The sequence below is a fragment of the Protopterus annectens genome, chromosome 9.part0, assembly GCF_019279795.1.
Source record: "Protopterus annectens isolate FY-2018-M chromosome 9.part0, PAN1.0, whole genome shotgun sequence".
NCBI lineage: Eukaryota > Metazoa > Chordata > Ceratodontiformes > Protopteridae > Protopterus > Protopterus annectens.
In genome coordinates this window covers 967,990,754-968,011,392 of record NC_056743.1, presented here as the reverse complement: position 1 = coordinate 968,011,392, position 20,639 = coordinate 967,990,754, and the positions used below count along the sequence as shown (strand labels likewise).

The 20,639-nt window shown below is 38.0% G+C and overlaps 1 protein-coding gene across 1 annotated transcript in view; it reads right to left on the bottom strand.

Annotated features, from left to right (window-relative positions):
* SLC39A5 (solute carrier family 39 member 5) overlaps window positions 1-20,639 on the bottom strand; it is a 411,070-nt gene that overhangs the window by 315,224 nt on the left and 75,207 nt on the right. The gene's annotated exons all lie outside the window — the stretch shown is intronic.

Sequence of the window (20,639 nt, the reverse complement as noted above, 5' to 3'; positions counted from 1 at the left end):
AAACCATGCCCAGACCCATGGTGCAGAGGGATAAACCTTAAGTATGACCAAGGTGGGATCTGGATGGGCCAGGCAAGGGACTGTGCAGCTGAAGTCAGCTCACCCATCCTGAGGGATGGGAGGTGGCATCATCAGGGTGTTGCATTAGCAACATCTGTTCAGGAGCAGATATATCCCCTGCAGGAAAGGCCTAGTGATGCTTTTGCTATGCATTTCCAGTGACATTGTGAGCTGTAGAATGCATGCATTTTCCCCGTGAAGTCCAGCATTATAAAGTATCATAGTGCTACTGCAGGGCTACGGGATATATCGGTCCACCTGACCTTCTGCTTGTTCCACTCCTTACTAACAAACACTTTTTATTTAGAGGGATACAGCTGATGAGTTCAAACTGGAAGAACAAGCAGACTGTTAGTGTCCTGCCCCAGTAAGAGTTTGAGCCCTACTGTCATCCTGAATGGGCAAGCCAGTGAGCTGAAGATTGGGGAATAAAAAAGTCACAGGATCTTCAGATTTCCAGCAGTCTGGTACAATTCAGTATGGTGGAATCAGTGAGCTTATCCCCGGACTCAGTCAGAGTCCATCGGGAGTAATAAATGGACCAAATAGATGAGAGGTAGACAAGCAAACAATTACAAAATGAAATAAACAAAACTGGTGTAACAGTAAACCAGATGCTGCAAGGGACAAAGTATTTTTGTATTCTATTAGCCATTCTGTGTCCCAGAGGAATATCATCTCACAGGTGACCAGAGTTCATATAACAGCATATGCACCTGTAGGAGCTGGCAGGGGAGGACTGGAATGAATGCAGCCAGTGACTGCTTATCCATCCAGGGAGAGAAAGAGGTGGCTGTACCTCACCACATAGGTGAAGCCTAATGGGAGCACTAGGCATCTACCAAGCTTGTGCTGCTAAGTGTAGTTATGCTGTCAGCCATGAGGAACCCTTGGATGGCAACTATAATGGAGCACAGAAGATCCACCTCAGTGGAGGAGGGTGCTCCACCAGGGAACAGGATAGGCTGGTTGGCTCCTTACCATCCCACTCTTACCACTAGCAGCTGAGCTCAATGGGGACTCCATTCAGGAATTAATTGTCCAAAGGGATCTCTCCTGCCTGAGAAGTTTCCATTAGCATGTCAGCATAGCAAATAGGGCAACTGGCTGCAGGTAGAGGAGTCATCTGGCTCGCTGCTGTGAGGATGTCAGTGGCTGAACAGGTAGCACACTGGCCTTTGGTGCTGGAAGATCAGAAAGCTGTGGGTTCTATACCCAATCCAGATGATTAAATTAATTTTCAAATTGTTGACACTGCAGTGCAGCATTAGGGAGTGAACTCCTGGCTGTGTCATCCTTAGATGAGATGTTAAACCAAGATCACATCTGCTTGAATTGATGGCAGCTCACATGGATATAAAATATCACATTTCAAAAAAGAGTAGGGGGTCCTTTATTTTACACAACATAAAAAGTTACATATGTACAAAGTTACAGGTACATATATTCACATTTCTATTATTTTGTACTATTTATCATTTGTCTTATAATATCTTCATTGTTAATTATTCCATAATTAATCCCCATTACTTCTTCCATAACCATTATCTAATGTTTGTAATATGTCTGCCAAAATCCATTTTCTGTTAAACAAAATTTCATTCAGTTTTTCATTCCAAATAACCCATATTACATACAATTTTTTTCCACCCTTCTCACATATTCTTTTTGTTCTTATAATATCCAATCATATTAATATCTGTATTATGTCACTAATATTCTCAAAAACATTTTTTTTTCTTCACACAACTTTTTTTTTCCAGAGTTTCACTACTCTTACATTTCAAAAAAACATGCTCTCTTGCCTCTTCCTCCCCACAAAATAAGTACACTCTCAACTTTTTCATATGGCATATTTCCCTTTACTGGTGATATATTAATTACCAGTCTCCATAGATAATCCTGACACTCTACAGTCTTCGTACACCACTTTTCCTGTAAATTTTCTTATGAATTTACATAATATTGTTTCATCACATTACCTTTCTCTATATTATCAGTTTTTATTGTCCGTGTTAGTTTTTTTTACTTGATAAACAATATGTAAATGAAGAATTATTTTTTTTCTCTTTTTCTTATTCTCATCACCTCTCAGAACTTTTTGCACTTGTATTTAAAATTCTCACTACTCTTTTCTCATTCTTTTCCTTTACCCACTTTAATAATCTATACAAGTTTAAAGAAACAAAATAAAGAAATTGATTTAGTGATACCACTCCTCCTAAATCTTCACTCATATACAACATACTCTTTTCACAGTGTTTTATCTTTAACTCCATATGAAAGAGAAAAACAATTGCACAAATTTCCTTTTCATATTTTTGTGGAATCATACGGGCATTTCCCCCATTAATACAGAATTCACCAGAAACTTTTTTCCTGAATGTTAATCAATACATCCTCTGCAGAATACATATTTCTTTCATTTCTTTTGTTACACCTTCCCATTGCATCATAACTACATAATTTTCCCAAATTTTGTCCCTAGCAAAGACACCTCATTAACTGAACAATACACACCCCTAATTTCAGATCACCCAACCCTTTGGACATCCAAGATGGCTGCAAATTAATTAACAGCTTAATTCCAGCTCTCCCAGTGTAAAAACAGAAACTCAGCACAGATGGCCAGTAAACTTGTGTTTATGGGTACATTTCAGTAACTGGCTAGTAAATGTATTGCCTGGATACCAGGAAAAATAAATAAAAGAAAAAAATAAGGGGTGGGTGAAGTGTATATGTTTATTCAATAGTCCTTTCCTTTAAATACCTATTCAGACAAACCAACACTACCGTACTCGCTTACCAACACAACCCTTTCCCATTTCCGTATTTTCTATTTAGTAATTACTACTCTATCATCTGTGTATGTTACAACTACTGGAATCACCATATCCTTTTGCATCACATATCTAGCAACTTTTTATAAGCTATATCTCATTCATTGCCAGTGCAAACAATATTCCACTCATAGGACATCCTGTCTTATACTATACTTCACACATATTTCTTTAATCAGCCACCAATCCACTAACACTCTCACTCTTTTTTGATATACTGACATACACACTCTTCTATTACCTATTCCATATTTCTCCATAACATCCCACAAAGCAAACGTCCTACGGTATCAAATGTCTTGCTAATATCACCTACTATAAGTTTCGGATCTTCCCTTTTATATATATCGCCACAATTTTTCTCACAACCAATAACAATTCTTGACATTCCTTCCCTTTTATACCACATGTAGTTTCTTCCATAATATCCCTCATCCTTCCTTCCATTCTGCTCTGTATTATTTTCATAAAAGATTGTATAATCTGTGTTTAGTGTGATAAATCTCTCCTTATTTTATTCTCATCTTTCTTCCATATACATTTTAATACCCTACTACATAACTCTTCATAAGTAAACCCTTTCTTCAGCCATTCATTCAGTACATTTACAAAATACAGTCTCTGTCAATCCACTGTTCTTTTGTATTTTTGCAACCTTTTGCCATCTGCCTGATACTGAATTAACATTTACTTTCCTAAGTACTTTATCCAATTCACTAATAGTAATTTTTCCCCAAATCTTCCTTAACTAGTTCAGAAATATTTTATTTATTTATTGATTTACTTTCCATTCTCTCTTATTTTCCTTTTTTTACTCTTACACAAATTTTCCACATGTTGAACTACAATACTTATAATTTGCTGGTGTTTTTCATTTCCCTCACTGTACCAACACCCTCCTTTACTATTTTATCAACATATGTAGATACCTCCTCCCTTCTCCCTTATAAAGACATTTCTGCCTAAACAGTAATGCTTTAATTTTTTCTCTATGTCTTTTATAGATTTATTTTTACATATTATAATAATATCTTGTATTATTTTCTAAATTCTCTACTACATTTCCATAAATTTCCCATACTTTACTTTCTCTTCCTTTCTTACATCATCCTGCCATTGAAAAACATATTTTCTACACTTTGCATTAATTCACAATTCAGACGAGATTTAATAGAAGCACTTCATGGATATATGACCCTTCAATAACTGCAATACTTCTCAATTTTATCCAATAATTTATAATTTATTCTTTTTCTTCCCTTTCCTATTTTAATATATTTCCGTTCTTCAGCCATATTGCTGAAGGGTCTGAACTGTATCACCATCTGCTACTCTAAAACCTTCCTTCTGATAATAGAAAACAATCAATCTCAGAACCAAGTGCCCTTCTTTTATAAGTCCACTGACTTCTGTACCACACAGTTTACTACATTTTTTTACTCTATGTATTTTTTTATATCTTTCCATTTTTTTTTTACATTTTCCACTTAAATCACAACTAAAGTCCCCTGCAATTATAATTTATATGTTAGCCAACATATAGTCTAATATTTCATACATTCATGGGGAAGTGCTAACTGCCCTTTTGGGCAATTTTAAGTCTAGCCAACTTCCCTTTTTGTGCTTGAAGTAACCTATCCTGTTTAATTATAAGAGTGACCTTACCCATTCTATAGTCAATAATTATATATTACCTCTAATAATAATAACTGAGATCATATCACAGATAATTTACAGGGACCCGTGCATGGGAAAGAAGCATTCAGGAGCCGTTTCTGTTCATTAGTAGTATCTAAACAATCCTGTCTTGGTTTGTGATTTGATCTTTACTATTAAAAAGAAGTACAACTATGAGCGATAGTGAGCAGATTCTACTGCATGCATTCCAGTGTGATGTAAAGGAATTGGAGCTTTTCTGCGACTTTCACAACTTGTACTTTTCTGTACTTAATTTAATATTCAATTGTATATTCTTTATGTGAATTCCCGCAAAAGTTGATTTAAATTCTCTTTGAATTCTGTGGTAACAGATTTTGATTATCCTTTTCTTCTAGAATCCTTTATTGATTTGCAGCTGAATATGGATTCCTTAAATAAGTATGTCATTAATGATTTGTTAAAGCACAAGCATCTTGTTCAGTGTATTAAATGCTATGTACACCTGACAACACTGGCGATCTGTATTCCTCATGTCAAAATGTGGAGGATTTGTTTACCATTATTAGTAATAAATCTGGACTTTACTGATTGCACTTGTGCAATCAGCACAGCTTGGAGAACTGTTACATATATTAATGACTGGATTGGTGAGATAAATAATGTTAGGTAAACAGCAAACAGAATACATTTAGGAAAGGAAGTGCCTATTGTCTGTAAAGATCAAGCAAGCCTTGTTGAACAAGATAATACCAATGACAACCTTGGAATTGTGGATACAAGTTTTCAGCAGTCTGAGGATTCAGAGTGTAAAGAAGAAAAAAAAGAAAAGAAGTTCACAACAAATAAGGAAGAAAAGGAAACCGACAATTGTCTGTAAAGCAAAGAGAATACATACTTAAAAAAAGGACACTGCTTTATTATACAACACAGACTACAGGGATTGATAACCCAGTTCGGGTTTGTAAACGGCAGATCATGCCCCTTGAACCTGATTGACTTCTTTGAGGCAGTCACCAAAGCCCTAGACGACGGTAAGGTGGTTCACACAGCCAATCTTGACCTTGCCAAGGCTTTTGACACCATCCCCCATTCTGGAATTATAGCTAAACTCACTAAACTAGGTATAAATCCCTACGTCACAAGATGGGTTGCCAACTGGCTCACTGACAGAACCCACGCTGTAACAGTGGCAGACTCCAAATCTGACTTCAAACCAGTAACAAGTGGAGTACCACAGGGTTCAGTCCTGGGACCTCTCCTGTTTGGTATCTACTTCTCTGAAGTACAGGCCAACACAGAAGGCCTCTGGCTAATGAAGTTCGCAGATGACTGCAAACTAGTAGCCACAGTAGAGTCCCAAAATGATGTTGACATCCTACAGAAGGGCCTCACTGAGACGGATGCCTGGTGTCAAAGGCATGGCCTCAAGCTCAATGCCAAAAAGTGCATTGTCATCCCCTTTGGTAAAAACTCTGTACCCATGATCTACCACATACACGGCAGTCTACCTAATGCCGAATGTGTGATAAGAGACCTTGGGATCCAGGTGGACAGTAGTCTCTCCTTTGATAATCACATTGCCACAGTAGTTAGGAAATCCTTCTATGTGGCACACCTCATCACAAAAGGGTTTTCATCCAGGAAAAAAGAGGTCATTGTTTCCCTCTACTTGGCACTCATTAGACCCATTATAGGAAACTTGTTGGCTAGGCTTCCTTAGGCCCTTGGGCCGATAGGTTCATAGGTATGTACTAGGCTATCAGAAAACTTTCAGTCTACAGAAAAAAAAAGTCATTTTTCCAAAAGAGAATGCAGAAAAAAAAGGCAAGGGGCAGATGAAAAAGAAGAAAACAAAACTGAAAGTGGAAGGACAGAAAAACATTACTGTAAGAAAAAAAAAAAAAAAAAAAAAAAGAGGAGAAAGACTTTGACAACATGGCTGAAGCTATGGATATACAAAGCCATCTGGATGAGCATGTATGCTTGCAAAGGTAATAAGCAATGAAAACAGTAAGATTAATAAGACCAGTGGAGATGAAGATCATTCCTTTGTAACATTTGATAGAGCAGCGGCTACTGAATTAGAAGTTGAACATTATTCAAATCTGGTCGGTAAAAGATGCACTTGTAATTGGAAATGCAATTATTGGAAGAACTGATACTTACATTCGCAGAGAAGATAATGAACATCAAATAGTGTTATGCTCGTCAGAAGGAAAAGGACAGGATGTGAGATGAGCCTTAGAATGCCTTAATGTAAGGAAGTATGGCTTTGTTTTTAAACAGTCAGAGTCCTTGCAGATAAGATCATTTCTACTGACATAGCATAGCTTGTACAAGTGTTAAGATGTATTTTTTCACAAACCACATAAAGAAAGAACAGCCAGGTCACCATGAATGAAAAGACTTTTTCGGGTAAATATCTACATGAAAAAATGTTACGTTTTAAAAAATAGAAATGTGTAGAGCATCTGAGCCTAATTTTGAGCATATGTGTTCAAATAAGATGGTGTGCACTTGTCAAGTTCAGGAAAGAAGATTTTTGCAGCAGATATTTTGCAATATTTGAAAAACACAAGGCAGGATTTTTGCCAGGTTGATACATCTCAGATAGTTAATGCTAGGAGCATTAATAATATTTTTTTACTGGAAAATTTGCTAAGTTCCCACAAGACTGATGTTGGTACTGTTTATCAAAAGTACAGTTGTGTACACTTACCATAAATGTAGATGTTAAGAGTGTATTCACTGTTGCAGTCATTACATTTGGGGGTAATCTGCTGGCAGGTTGCCCTCAGTTGGCCTGAATTCCAAAGTCTTGGGTCCTGCGTCGATTGCCGTCTCCCCTTCCATGACATCAGGTCGTCAGGGGTATAAAACATGCAGCCGACACCATTTTCTTTAGTTTTTCTTGCCCCAGATGTAAGGTGCCCCCAAAAAGGTAGCAAAAATATGTATATATAAATACATGCATCAATATAAACTTTACCTTCATCTACAAGCAAATACACCACATAGGTTGTAGAAGATAGAGAAGGAAAGATAAACTCCAGAATGAAAGGGGGATGCAACAGTGAATACATTCGAACATCTACATTTATGGTAAGTGTACACAACTGTACTATGTTCTTCATGTTTCACTGTTGCAGTCATTACATTTGGGTAGAATCCCAAAGCTATGGTTGGGTGGCTGGAGCTAAACAGCATTAGGTGCGGCTATAAGGCCCTGCAGAACTGCAGTGGCAAAGCCTTCCCTGGACTTAGAGTAGAGAGGCAAATGATAATGCTTTGTAAAGGTGTGAACAGAACTCCAAGAAGCAGCCTCTAGAATGTCTTTGGTTGGAACTCCTCTGAGAAAGGCTGCTGAAGTAGCCGCAGCTCTGGTGGAATGAGACCTAATGCCCTTGGGCACAGGTTTACCATGGTGTAAGTAGCAGAAATGAATGCAGTGGCTCATCTACTTTGAAATAGTCTGCTTTGAAATAGCCTTTCCTTCTGATCCTATAGCATATGCCACTAGTAATTGCTCAGTTTTTCTTAGAGCTTTGGTCCTGCTCAAGTAGAATCTTAGCTGTCTGTGCACGTCCAAGGAATGCAGAATTCTCTCCCCCTTGTTCTGCGGATTTGGATAAAAGGTTGTCAGATGAATAGTCTGGTTAAGAGCCACAGTGGAAACCACCTTAGGCATAAATGTAGGATTTGTCCTCAGAGACACCCTGTCTGGGTAAAATATGATAAAAGGCTCTACAGCCATGAGGGCCTGTAGCTCTGAAACTCTTCTTGCTGAAGTAATTGCTAGTAGCAGAGCTGTTTCCATGATAAGAACTTTATATCAGCAGTAGCAGCTGGTTCAAATGGAGACAGGCTGAGCTTTTCCAACACATAATTGAGGTCCCATGCAGGTATTGGTGATCTTCTAGGAGGCCTTAAATTTTTGGCTCCTCTAAGATACTGCTTTAGTAAAGGATGAGAAAAGATTGGTGACTCTGTATTGTAATGAGCCGAAATGGCAGAGGCATGAATTTTAATTGCTGAAAAAGATAGGCCTTTGTCAAGCATCTCAGTCAAGTATTGTAATATCTGAGGAATATTTGGTTCTGCTGTATCAGTTCCTTGTGCTTGATTCCAAGTACATAATCTCTTCCATTTATCAGTATAAGATTTTCTAGTACTAGGCCTTCTGGCTTCTAAAATGACATCCATCACAGCTTTACTAAGAGGTGTTGCTTGTATAACTACATGATCAGCCATGCTGCCAGGTTCAGTGTCTGGAGTTGATTGTGCAGGATCTGATTGTTTTGCTGGGACAGTAGTTGAGGTCTTTGAGGTAAGGTCCAAGCTGGCTATTGAGACAAGTTCCTTAGGATTGATTACCAGTATTGGCGGGGCCAGCCCAGGGCAATCAGTATCATCTTTGGTTTCTCTTCTCTGACTTTTAGGAGGACCTTGGGAAGAAGAGGCAGAGGAGGAAAGGCGTAAACTGATAAGTTTTTCCAACTGAAGGATAGGGCATCCACTTTCCATGCTTGTCTGTGATAAGTCCTTGTGCGGAATCTTTTCAGTTGATAATTTTGAGGCGGGGCAAATAGATCTATGTCTGGGCTCCCCCATTTCTTCGTTATCATGCTGAAGACTTGTGGATCTAGTTTCCACTCGTGAGGCTCCATAAGGTTTCTGCTTAAATCATCTGCCAGAATATTTTGCTTTCCTGGCAGGAATTGAGCTTGAAGATGTATTTGGTAAGTCAAAGCTGTGTCCCACAGTGTCATGGCTAATCTGCAAAGGGGGTATGAGTGTGTGCCCCCCTGCTTATTTATATACCACATGACCGTGGTGTTGTCCGTTGTTATCAGTAATTGTCCTGGATGAAGTAAGCCCTTGAAGGCTGTTAGGGCATTTTGAACAGCTAGCATCTCTTTCTGGTTGATATGTGGATGCATTTGTTTTGGAGTCCATATGCCCTGAATGCATCTTCCCGCCATGTGGGCCCCCCAGGCATAATGTGATGCATCTGTTGTTAAGGTTTGGCTGGTAGAGGGTAGAGTGAAGGTCAGTCCCATGTTTTGGTGAGATGCCTTTGCCCACCATAGAAACTCCTGTTGTAGGCAGGGAATTAGAGGAATCATTGTTTCCAGACTGTGACAATGCTGACTCCATAAACTTTTTAGGTACCATTGTAGTTTCCTCATATGCAGTCTTGCATATGGAATCAGTAGGATGCAGGATGCCATGAAACCCAAAGCCTGCAGAATTTGTCTTGCAGATAACTGGGTTTTTGTTGCCAGTTTGAAGTAAGTAGTCAGTTGCCTTTGCTTGTCTGGCATGAGGTAAGCCATCTGGGCAGTTGTATTCAAGCTTGCTCCCAGGAATGTTATCTTTTGAGAGGGTATCAGTTGTGATTAGCTTAATCTATCAGTTGTGATTTCTTTTCGTTTCTTGTGTACCCTAGCTTCGTCGTCGGTTTTGGACCTCAACTGTCTTTCTCTGTCCTTTTCTTTGCGTTTTTTATGTACTCCGGTAGTCGGATTGCTATCCGACAACATTTCTGGGTAGTTAAATCTGTTTCCAAAATACTTTGAGGCAAAAATATACCGACGCTTAATAGTGCATTGGTTAACTCTAGCACAAAACCGACAGCCAGGCACGTTGTGATCAGGGCCTAGACAAGGAATACAGTATAAATGGAAATCCTTATGAGGTATTTGCTTCCCACAAGTAATACAATTATTAACTTTTTCTGACATCAGTATGGAGCAAGAAAAAGTTTCTAACGGGTACTTAGCTTTAGTGAAGACTTCGGTTCTGAAACTCAAACTCGAATATTTCAGTAGTCGGCTGACCGGCACTTGCGAAATGCTTCTGCTTCGGGCACCATGCGGCAAGAAAGACTAAAGAAAATGGCGTCGGCTGCATGTTTTATACCCCTGACGACCTGACGTCATGGAAGAGGAGACAGCAACCGACACAGGACCCAAGACTTTGGAATTCAGGCCGACTGAGGGCAACCTGCCAGCAGATTACCCCCAAATGTAATGACTGCAACAGTGAAACACGAAGAACATCATGGTTAAAGAACAGTGACTGGAAACCAGTTCTGTCAGGGTATAAATGCTTTTACTGTAACAGACATTCTAACAGAAAATAATGTGGAGGTGTTATGACAGAGATTAAAGATAGTTATGAGACCTGTGATTATTACATGTTCAGTGATAACAGCAATACTTTAGATTGTGTAAGTGTGACAATAAATACAACCATGGAACATATAACAATTGATGGAGTGTATAGACTACCAAAGTCAAGTGCAGATGACCTAGAGGAATTCATACATTTCTTGCATGAAACACAGGAGGGAAGAATAATATTAGCTGGGGACTTAAATTTACCAAAAACAGACTGGAATAATATTAATTCAACAATATTAGTAAGGAATGCATCCACAATGTACATTCAGGAAGAATTGCTTCAGGAGGCGTCTAAGGAATCAAAACCACATTGCAAAGTATGCTTTCCAACCTGTTCAGCTGCATACAATAATTCCTGCAATTCTTTATTTTCTGTGAATTCAGAAATCAACATTATTTTCTGTTTCAGCAATCCCATAACATGTTGATACTTGAGCATATGAAATTGACAGTTTAAGGCCCTAATTGCCAAGTTAGCAGATGTATAAACCTTTTTCCCCATTTATCCAGTGCCCTTGAATCTCTGTCAGAGGGGGTAGGATTTTTTTGCTGTTGAGGCCTTAACTCCATTTGGACCCTGTGAAATAGTTTCAGGATCAGCAGCAGGGTTTCTAAATAAAAATTTATGTGAGTCAGGGACCCTGTAATATCTGTCAGGCTTGCTGGGAGCCAGAGGTAAGGAGTCAGGGGTCAAGCTTGACTCCGAAAACACATCATCCACAATGTCTAAAACAGGGGGTATTGCTAAAGGCCTGTGCTGAGGGAGAAGAAGGAAATCCCTGAGCCTCTTTTTTGATTCTGAGAAATCTTGACTCTCCCAGTGAAAATGCTCCCTCAAAGTATGCAAGGTTTCTCCAAAAGAATAATCCTCAGGAGGTGATGCAGACGGTATAGACTCCTCTGCATCTGAATCCTCATAGGGAGGTATAGATAATTCCTGATCAGAAGAGGAATCAGACGAAATAGACACCTGATCTGAAGATTCATAATCAGTGTCTTGCCTAGGCCTCTTCTCTGGAGGGGGATGGGTACCCCCGATCAAGGTAATAAGGTCTTCAGCCATTTTGATCATCTGTTTTTTAGGCATAGAGGCCTGTGCACGTGGCTCATGTGTTGGTTTTTTAGTTTTAGAAGTTGCTTTTGTCTTTGGTTTTGCAGCTGTCGTCGGTTTGATATACAAATGTTGAGGTCTGAATACACCCTCAGAAGCCGATGCCTGCTCAGCGGCTCCGGACCCATCTGAGGGAGATTCATCCGTCAGTCCAATACTTTTGAGTATCTCGCGGCATGCTGGACTCCACATGGGTGTCTGTAGGGGCCTGCGACTCGAAAGTAGTGGGTATCAGGGGCTGCGAAAGTGCCTCACTGAGTACCGGCGAACCGGCGACTGGCTTAGGAGAAGCTTCGTCGTCGGTTTTGGACCTCAACTGTCTTTCTCTGTCCTTTTCTTTGCGTTTTTTATGTACTCCGGTAGTCGGATTGCTATCCGACAACATTTCTGGGTAGTTAAATCTGTTTCCAAAATACTTTGAGGCAAAAATATACCGACGCTTAATAGTGCATTGGTTAACTCTAGCACAAAACCGACGGCCAGGCACGTTGTGATCAGGGCCTAGACAAGGAATACAGTATAAATGGAAATCCTTATGAGGTATTTGCTTCCCACAAGTAATACAATTATTAACTTTTTCTGACATCAGTATGGAGCAAGAAAAGTTTCAACGGGTACTTAGCTTTAGTGAAGACTTCGGTTCTGAAACTCAAACTCGAATATTTCAGTAGTCGGCTGACCGCACTTGAAATGCTTCTGCTTGGGCACCATGGCAAGAAAGACTAAAGAAAATGGCCGGCTGCATGTTTTATACCCCTGACGACCTGACGTCATGGAAGAGGAGACAGCAACCGACACAGGACCCAAGACTTTGGAATTCAGGCCGACTGAGGGCAACCTGCCAGCAGATTACCCCCAAATGTAATGACTGCAACAGTGAAACACGAAGAACATCATGGTTAAAGAACAGTGACTGGAAACCAGTTCTGTCAGGGTATAAATGCTTTTACTGTAACAGACATTCTAACAGAAAATAATGTGGAGGTGTTATGACAGAGATTAAAGATAGTTATGAGACCTGTGATTATTACATGTTCAGTGATAACAGCAATACTTTAGATTGTGTAAGTGTGATAATAAATACAACCATGGAACATATAACAATTGATGGAGTGTATAGACTACCAAAGTCAAGTGCAGATGACCTAGAGGAATTCATACATTTCTTGCATGAAACACAGGAGGGAAGAATAATATTAGCTGGGGACTTAAATTTACCAAAAACAGACTGGAATAATATTAATTCAACAATATTAGTAAGGAATGCATCCACAATGTACATTCAGGAAGAATTGCTTCAGACTGCAAAAAAGCCTACCATAGAACAGAACGTACTAGACATTGTTTGTGTTCATAACAAATTTAATGTTACTTCATGTCAAGTTTTACCACCAGTGATGTGCAGTGATCATGAGGTTATAAAGGTTAGCTTGTTACTAGATAATTTTGCGAAACTAAAATCTAAATCAATGCACAGAAGATTTGTAACAGACTGTATGGAAATAAAACAGTCGCTATGTACACTAATTGGAGTGATGCATTCTGTGGAAAAACTGTAGAAGAAATGTGGAAAGTTTTGAAAGAGAAATGGTTTGTATGCAAAAAAAAATGTTTATCAGGAAGATCTAGGCACACAACATCAGGAGGATACATTTCCAGAAGAACAAGATACTTGATTACGGTAAGAGACAAAAAACATAAGAAATGGAAAAGAGGTCGCACTACAACTTCGAAAACTGAAAAACAATCTGGACAGACAAATTAATCAGTGTGAGAAAAGATCAAGAAATTTTATATAAAGATATTGAGCATCACAGGAAGTCATTTTATAGATACAAAAGACGTGGAAGGAGTAAAGACATACATATTGATAAACTGCAGATTCTCGGACACAACAGATTATCCTTGGCTCCACACAGGGGATGATAAATTGTCCTAGTGACAATCAGATAACCTCAGACAGTAAAACCAAATTAGATTATATTGAAAAGGAACTGTTCTCTCTACCTCCCATCCACAACAGTTAACCTTCCCATCCTTACCAATGTTACATCTAGCATTTTCATTGTTTTTTGACACAACACAGCCACTCCAGAACAATGTTCACTTCCTAAGTTCCATACTATTTTTCCACCCCACAATATTTCTGTTTGCATTCTTTCTTCACTTGTTGAGACTTTTACAGCCTCTAACAGAATAACATCCACATCACATCTGGCACACCATTCCAGTATCCCCGTCCTTCTTGCAATGTTAATAATACTGTTCATATTTACTGACAATGCTCTAAACATGTTGCTTTTCCTTCCTTTTAAGTTTAGGGGAAATATTTTTAAATATTTCATTTTCTTATTTTTACTCAATCCCCAGTTAAATATTTTTCTTGGGTTTATGTACAAATAATCCTTAATCCTCAGAATAAGATTTTTCATCAGCTAGAACTTTTTCAATCCCTTCTCCTGACCTCTCTTCATGCATGTACTATCTCCTTATTTTTCCCCTCAGTATTTTTTCTTCACCTTTTTCACTCTCTCCCCCAGCCTCTTGTTGTCCTTCCTCAAACAGGTTTACTTCTCTCTCCCCTTTCTTTTTAATTATTTACTGTTTGCTCTTGACAATCCATCCACAAGTGCCCCCCCCCATTTTTTTTATTTTTTACTTATTTTTTTTTTTTTTTACAAAACCTGCATTCAGACACACACCTTCTTGCTGTATGTCCTTTCTCCCCACATTGGTTACATTGCACCTTGTCATGCTCATTAAATAAATGAGAAAGGTCCCCATCAAAGAAACATGATTTAGGCTAGCCAGCATATCTTACTGTCCCTGTATGACCAGCCACAAAGTAACACTTGGCAAGAGTTTCACTGTATTTTTTTCACATTTCAAAACAGCTTCCAACCCCACCCTCCAATTCCACGTTTCTCTCATCTCCAACTTTCAAATTATCAACAGTTCACACAGTCCCTGTATGCAGTTTTTATCATCATATCATCTTCCAGTTCATCAGTTATAAACTGCAAACTAACATTTTTTTTAACGTTTAAGTTGCTACCAGAAAACAAATGTGTTCCATGAATAAATGTCCATTTTGTTACACAGTTCCAAAAATGTTAACATTTGACACTAATTGACTGATCAGTCACAAAAGTCTCTGTCCCAATGTGTGTGTGTTTTTATATATATATATATATATATATATATATATATATATATATATATATATATATATATATATATATATATAGATAAGTGACTGAATTTTTTGAGCTCTAAAATCCAGGAACAGTGACCAAGTTGTCCCGTACATAAACAGTTTGCTGATGCTTTCCTCTTTTGCCTGCTGTCACTGCTGCATAAGCTTTAGTTACTGCATTACCTGCTGCCATCAAACCAGGCACCTTATGAGTTTGTTGCTGCTTTTTTATTTTACTTTGTCACAGCTCCACTTTCTGCTTCCACATCACCTGGTTTCTTTTCCATATAACTGTTCTGAAAGTACTGAGGATGGTAATCTGCCATCTCACCCCATGAAGCTGCAGAACTATCACCTGGATCATCCTGTTTTTTTTTTTTTGTTTTTTTTTAAGAGATCATCTGCAAGCTCTCCTGGTGCAAGTTCTGTTATCTGCACCACTTTAACAGACTTGCTTACTTCCTTCTCCATGGATACAGCTAAACACTGTGGATTTGTAACATCTGCTACACAGGAATTTTTATTTACATTCTGAAGCTCCATTTGAAAAAAAAAAAAAATTCTCCAGATTCTCACCTTCCGTTTCCAAAATTTCCATAGCTTTTCTCTCCTCCTCATCCATGCTGCTATGTCCCTTAGGCCTCTTCCTTCCTGCAGTACAGCCCCCATCCACCAGCTCCAAAGAGAAGAGGAAGTTCCTCAGTGTCCTGGTCAAAATTTCCCCTAGAGGTATAAATACCACCTTGGCTCTCTCTTAAAAATAGGCCACAAGCCTAGTGGGACTAACTCATTCAAAAGCTGAATGAATGAATGAAAATACAAGAGAGTGACATCATGGAAAATATGCACAACAGAGTCTTTTTTTTTCTGAAGGTGACAACTGCATTTCTAACTAGTAACTTGTACATTTCCTTATTTAGAATTATACCTACTATGGAAAAAAAAACTTTGCAAACCAACAACAGATCTGTCATTATACACACCATCATAGAAAAGAAAGAACAGTATTTAAAACTCAAGAGAAGATTGAATAAAATCCCTTTAATGTCTCCTGTTCAAACTGGTGGTTTCTATTATACATTAAAAAATACTTTACCATGATCTTGACATCACATATTTATTTACATCTTTATTTATTTATTTATTTATGGGCTGATCCACAGAGCATTTCTTAGCATGACGCAGACCATAATGGCACACTTTAGTATAGTCAATCAACCAGCAAATTTTTGGGAGGTGAGAGTTAAAGACATTGGAAACAGAAACATGCACAGGCATGAGAACATGCAAAGCTCCATACATGCAATGAGCAGAGATCAGGACTGAACTTCAAACCCAGGAGCTGAGAGGAGAAAGTCTTAACAATTAACCACCAGGCTGACACAAATTTTAAAATCGGTCAGTGAGGTACAAAGCTAGCTAGGAATTCTTAAGACACAGTCCCCATTGTAAGAAATGTTCTAAAAGTCCCCTCTTAGGGAAGATGAAGAAAGTGGAGCTACACAAATATCATCATCACCATAATGATGCAAACTACTGCACAGTGATTAGATATAATCACTACTGGTTACATCAGGTGGAATCAGCCATTCTTACTCAGCAGGCACTCAGACTGTTGGGAAGTACACAAATTTGCAGATATTTAAAAAATAAATAAAAATACCACCATTTTCATGGAAAATAAAGTACTATTCAATCAAATCCTTAATAGTAAACCTTTTTAATAAAAACTTTTCCAGGTCTGTCGTAGTATTTGCATTTGTTTTCTTCAGTGAAGTGCTCTCTTAGCCATTTTCTAAATAAATCAATGTCATCTGAACTCCTCAGCTTCTCAAGGAGGTTGCTCCAAGTGGATGGCGTAGTCTTGGAGAAGGTGTTGCTAGCTAATGATAGTGTGAAGAAGGGCTTGTGGACCATTGGATTAGAGGCATTTCTAAGTGAGTACATGCTATAACTTATTTGGAGTTTGTTCTGTAAAGGTAGGCAGTATAACTTTCCTGTATTAGTTTAAAAGGTAGCGTGTTCAGTTTGTAATTGGTAGCCAATTGCTCTACTTAGAAAATGCATGGAACGTAAACATTTTCCAAAAGGTATTAATGTACAAGGAGAGCCTGGCAATAAGTCCATGACTTCATGGTAATGTATTAAGCCACTGCAAAGCACAGAGAAAACAAAAGAGAGAAAAAGCTGTCATTTTTTTTCACTAAGAGCGAATATTTGGCAAGATAAAAAAAAGCAAATACAATACATTTGCAAGGCATTGCTGTTTACTTTCCTTCTCACTATCAATGCCTTTTAAAAAGCAGCTGGGTTATTTTCAGGATATTCAGAGGTAATTTATTCCTTAGAAGCCAATTCCAGAATAGTATAAGTGCCAGATCATTTTGCAGGGCATTGTTGGTTGTTAGAATTATTAGCTTTTGTACTACCCGATTCATCAGCATAAACCAAGCAATTCAAGTTTGGTAGTTTCCATAGCAGATAGTTTAGGAATAGTGAAAAAAAAGGTTCCTGATACAGACCTTTTTAGAATTCTTGCTTTTACAGCTGCCATATTTGCACTAAACATACATAGGATCTCACACTTCCTTAGCAGGGAAACAAAAACATGCTGCTGTTATTTTTGCCTGGATTAGAATATGGTCCATCTCTGACTACACATCTTTACGTGTAGAATACAGCAGTTTTGCAAAAAAAAAAAAAAAAAAAAAAAAAAAGAGAGAGAGAGAGAAAATAAATTAGTCAAACCCTATCACTCATTGTACATTGAGCAATAATACCAAACAGGGTGGGCACTATTATTGAACTACTATACCAGCCAAGGGTGTTACGAGGCCCTCTGACTCTTGCTGGTTTGATGAAATAAAGGATTTGTAAAGCAATCAGAGAACCAGTCACAGACTTCAGATGAAAAAACACAATTCTGTGTTTTGTTTTTTGGTAAAAGAATGAAAAAAATTAACTGTTTCAAATGATCACCAAAGTCTGCTTCAATTAACTGAACTTTCTCCATGTTATACATTTCATTACTTAGATAGCAGATGGCACAGTGCTATATTTTGGTCTAAAACCATGTCACCTGTCTGTTAGGGTTTCATAATTTGAATGTAATATTTTAGCAAATGGTCTGAAGTTGTCAGCTGACTTAGGATTTGGGGTTTTAAGTGCTGGCTGAAGTAAGGCACACTTGATTGACTGCGGTAGTGTTTTTGTGGTTAGTGACAGACTGAAAATACATGCAAGAGGAGTGCACAATATTTCACTACCAAGTTTTAAAAGCAGGGGATGAATGATGTAATAGGCATGATTATAGTAGGTGTTAATAAAGTCATTACCAGTAGTGAAACTACTAAGTAGAAGGTAAATAACAGAGAAAGTAGTGTAATTTTTTTTTTGAGGGGGGGGGCTCACATTAGTATAGGAGGAAGTTAGTGTTTTAAGAGGGTTAACCATGTTATGTATTATCTCATTTAATAAAATGAGATCTAAATGTTAATGTTAATTTAATCTGAGGAATATTTTGGCAGACGTTAAACACCTTACTGTCTCCCGGGACTGTCTTGGTTGTCTAAAATGAGTCTCTTGCAGATTTCAACAATAAGATGCTTTTGCTGCATTTATATGTCTTCTTGTGCTTTTCTTCACATTTTGGTAAACTTTAGGTTTCTCTTAGTGCTCATTTTCAGATCTTTCAGTGCTCATTTTCAGATCTTTCCAGGCTTTGCATCTGTTTTTAATTTATTGAACTAAATCTGAGTTTAACCATGGCATTGTTTTGCCTTTTAGTCTTCTGGTTTAAAGTTTGAAATGTTTTTCTTGCGTGACACAAGTACAGTGAAGGCCTCAATTATATCAGTAGGACTGCTAGCTTTATAAACCGGAAAAAAGTCCATATTATTTAACTCTATGATCAGAGGATTTTCAGAGGATTCAGTTATGTTATGCACAGAAATATAGGCTGGAGGAAGTTTACTGGATTTTAGTGACCATGTAAAGAGAAAGGGGTTATGATGACTTAAGAAAATGAGGGGTAACTAAAGGTCTTTCAGGTTTTTCAGCTAAATATTTATAGTAGTAGATACTGATGTTTCGGTATTTTACCTAGTTCTTTTGTCAACTAAGGCTGAAGGTTAAAACAAATCTATTAAGTTTTGTTTTTAGTTATCTGTTACAGACAAAGTTAATATCCCCATAATAATTAAATTATGATTGTTTGCTTCTGCTGTAATCTACTTTAGTATAGGTTAGTCAACATTGCAATTGTGCCTAGAGGTATAATGTAAATAGAAGTCGAGATTCATTTAGTAGGATTACCTGTATTTATTTCCAACAGCAGTCACTTGAGAGCACTACCATTACTGGTGTTACTTGTTTGGATCAACTTTGGAGCAAGATTGTAGTCTTTCTTGACCAGCATAAGCACACCTACTCCTTGCCATGGGCCTGGCCTGTTATTATAGAGTAAAGAATAATTAGTAGTAATTTTGGGGGAAATCCATGAGCTGTCCTTAAGCCATGATTCTTTAACCAAGATAGTTTTGGCTGGTACTGGATTAGTCATGTTGCAAGCCGGGTCCACTTACTATTAACACTCTATGTAAACTTCCAAGACGGCTGCACATTGAGTAACAGCTTAATTCTAGCTCTCGCAGTGTGAAAACAAACTTAAGAGAGAAAGCCAGTGGACCTAGATTTCTGGGTGAAGTTCAGTAACTGGCTACTAAGTGCACTGCCTGGATGCCAGGAGAAAAGAAATATAGTGAACCTGAAGGAAAATCAGCTACAAAAGGTGATGAAAAAACACTGACAGGGAAAAGTTCTGTAGCTGTTCAGCAAAAGGCAGTGCAAGCCAGACATGACTTCCAATACCACTGAGGAAAGTATAAGACAACTGCACACAGACCTGACAAATAAAAACACTGATGGAGTATATCAACTCAGACAATAAAAGGCTGGAAAATGGAAGAAGCTGCAAATAGACATTTAGAGAGGGGTGATAAAACTGTAAAACTCAGGAACAGAACAAGAAAATCTGGAAATGTTAGACTTTCTTGGACTTTGTTAAAGCCATAGGGGACTCTAAAGCATATGCCCCAATTCATGTCATTAATGTTTGGAGAAGAAAATCAGTAACTTGGAAATTGACAAATGTGTTATTATAATGCAATAATTGTATATGCGAAACATGACCTAACAAGAACATCTGGGAATACTGGGCTTCTTTGGAATTTGTTAAACTTGTAGGGGACTCTAAAGCATATGAGCTACATCAAGTTATTAATGTTCAAAAAATACTCGAGAGGGGAAGGAGGAGCGTTAACCAAATAAAAGATTTTTTTTCTCTTAACAGTACTATTTACATGGTGCAGGATTTTCTTTGCATGTTATAAAGTAAAGTTTTTTTTCAGCTATTTTTATGTGCAATGGGGATACTAATGTAAATATGTGCTCTTTCTCCCTTTTCTCTTTCTTCTTGTTCAGTTTTAAGAAATGTAGGCACTGAAATGTAAAAAGATCTGGTTAAAAGACCACGACAAAAGAAAGATTTGTGTGCTTTTTCTCATTCTTGCACAGCAAATGACTGGGTT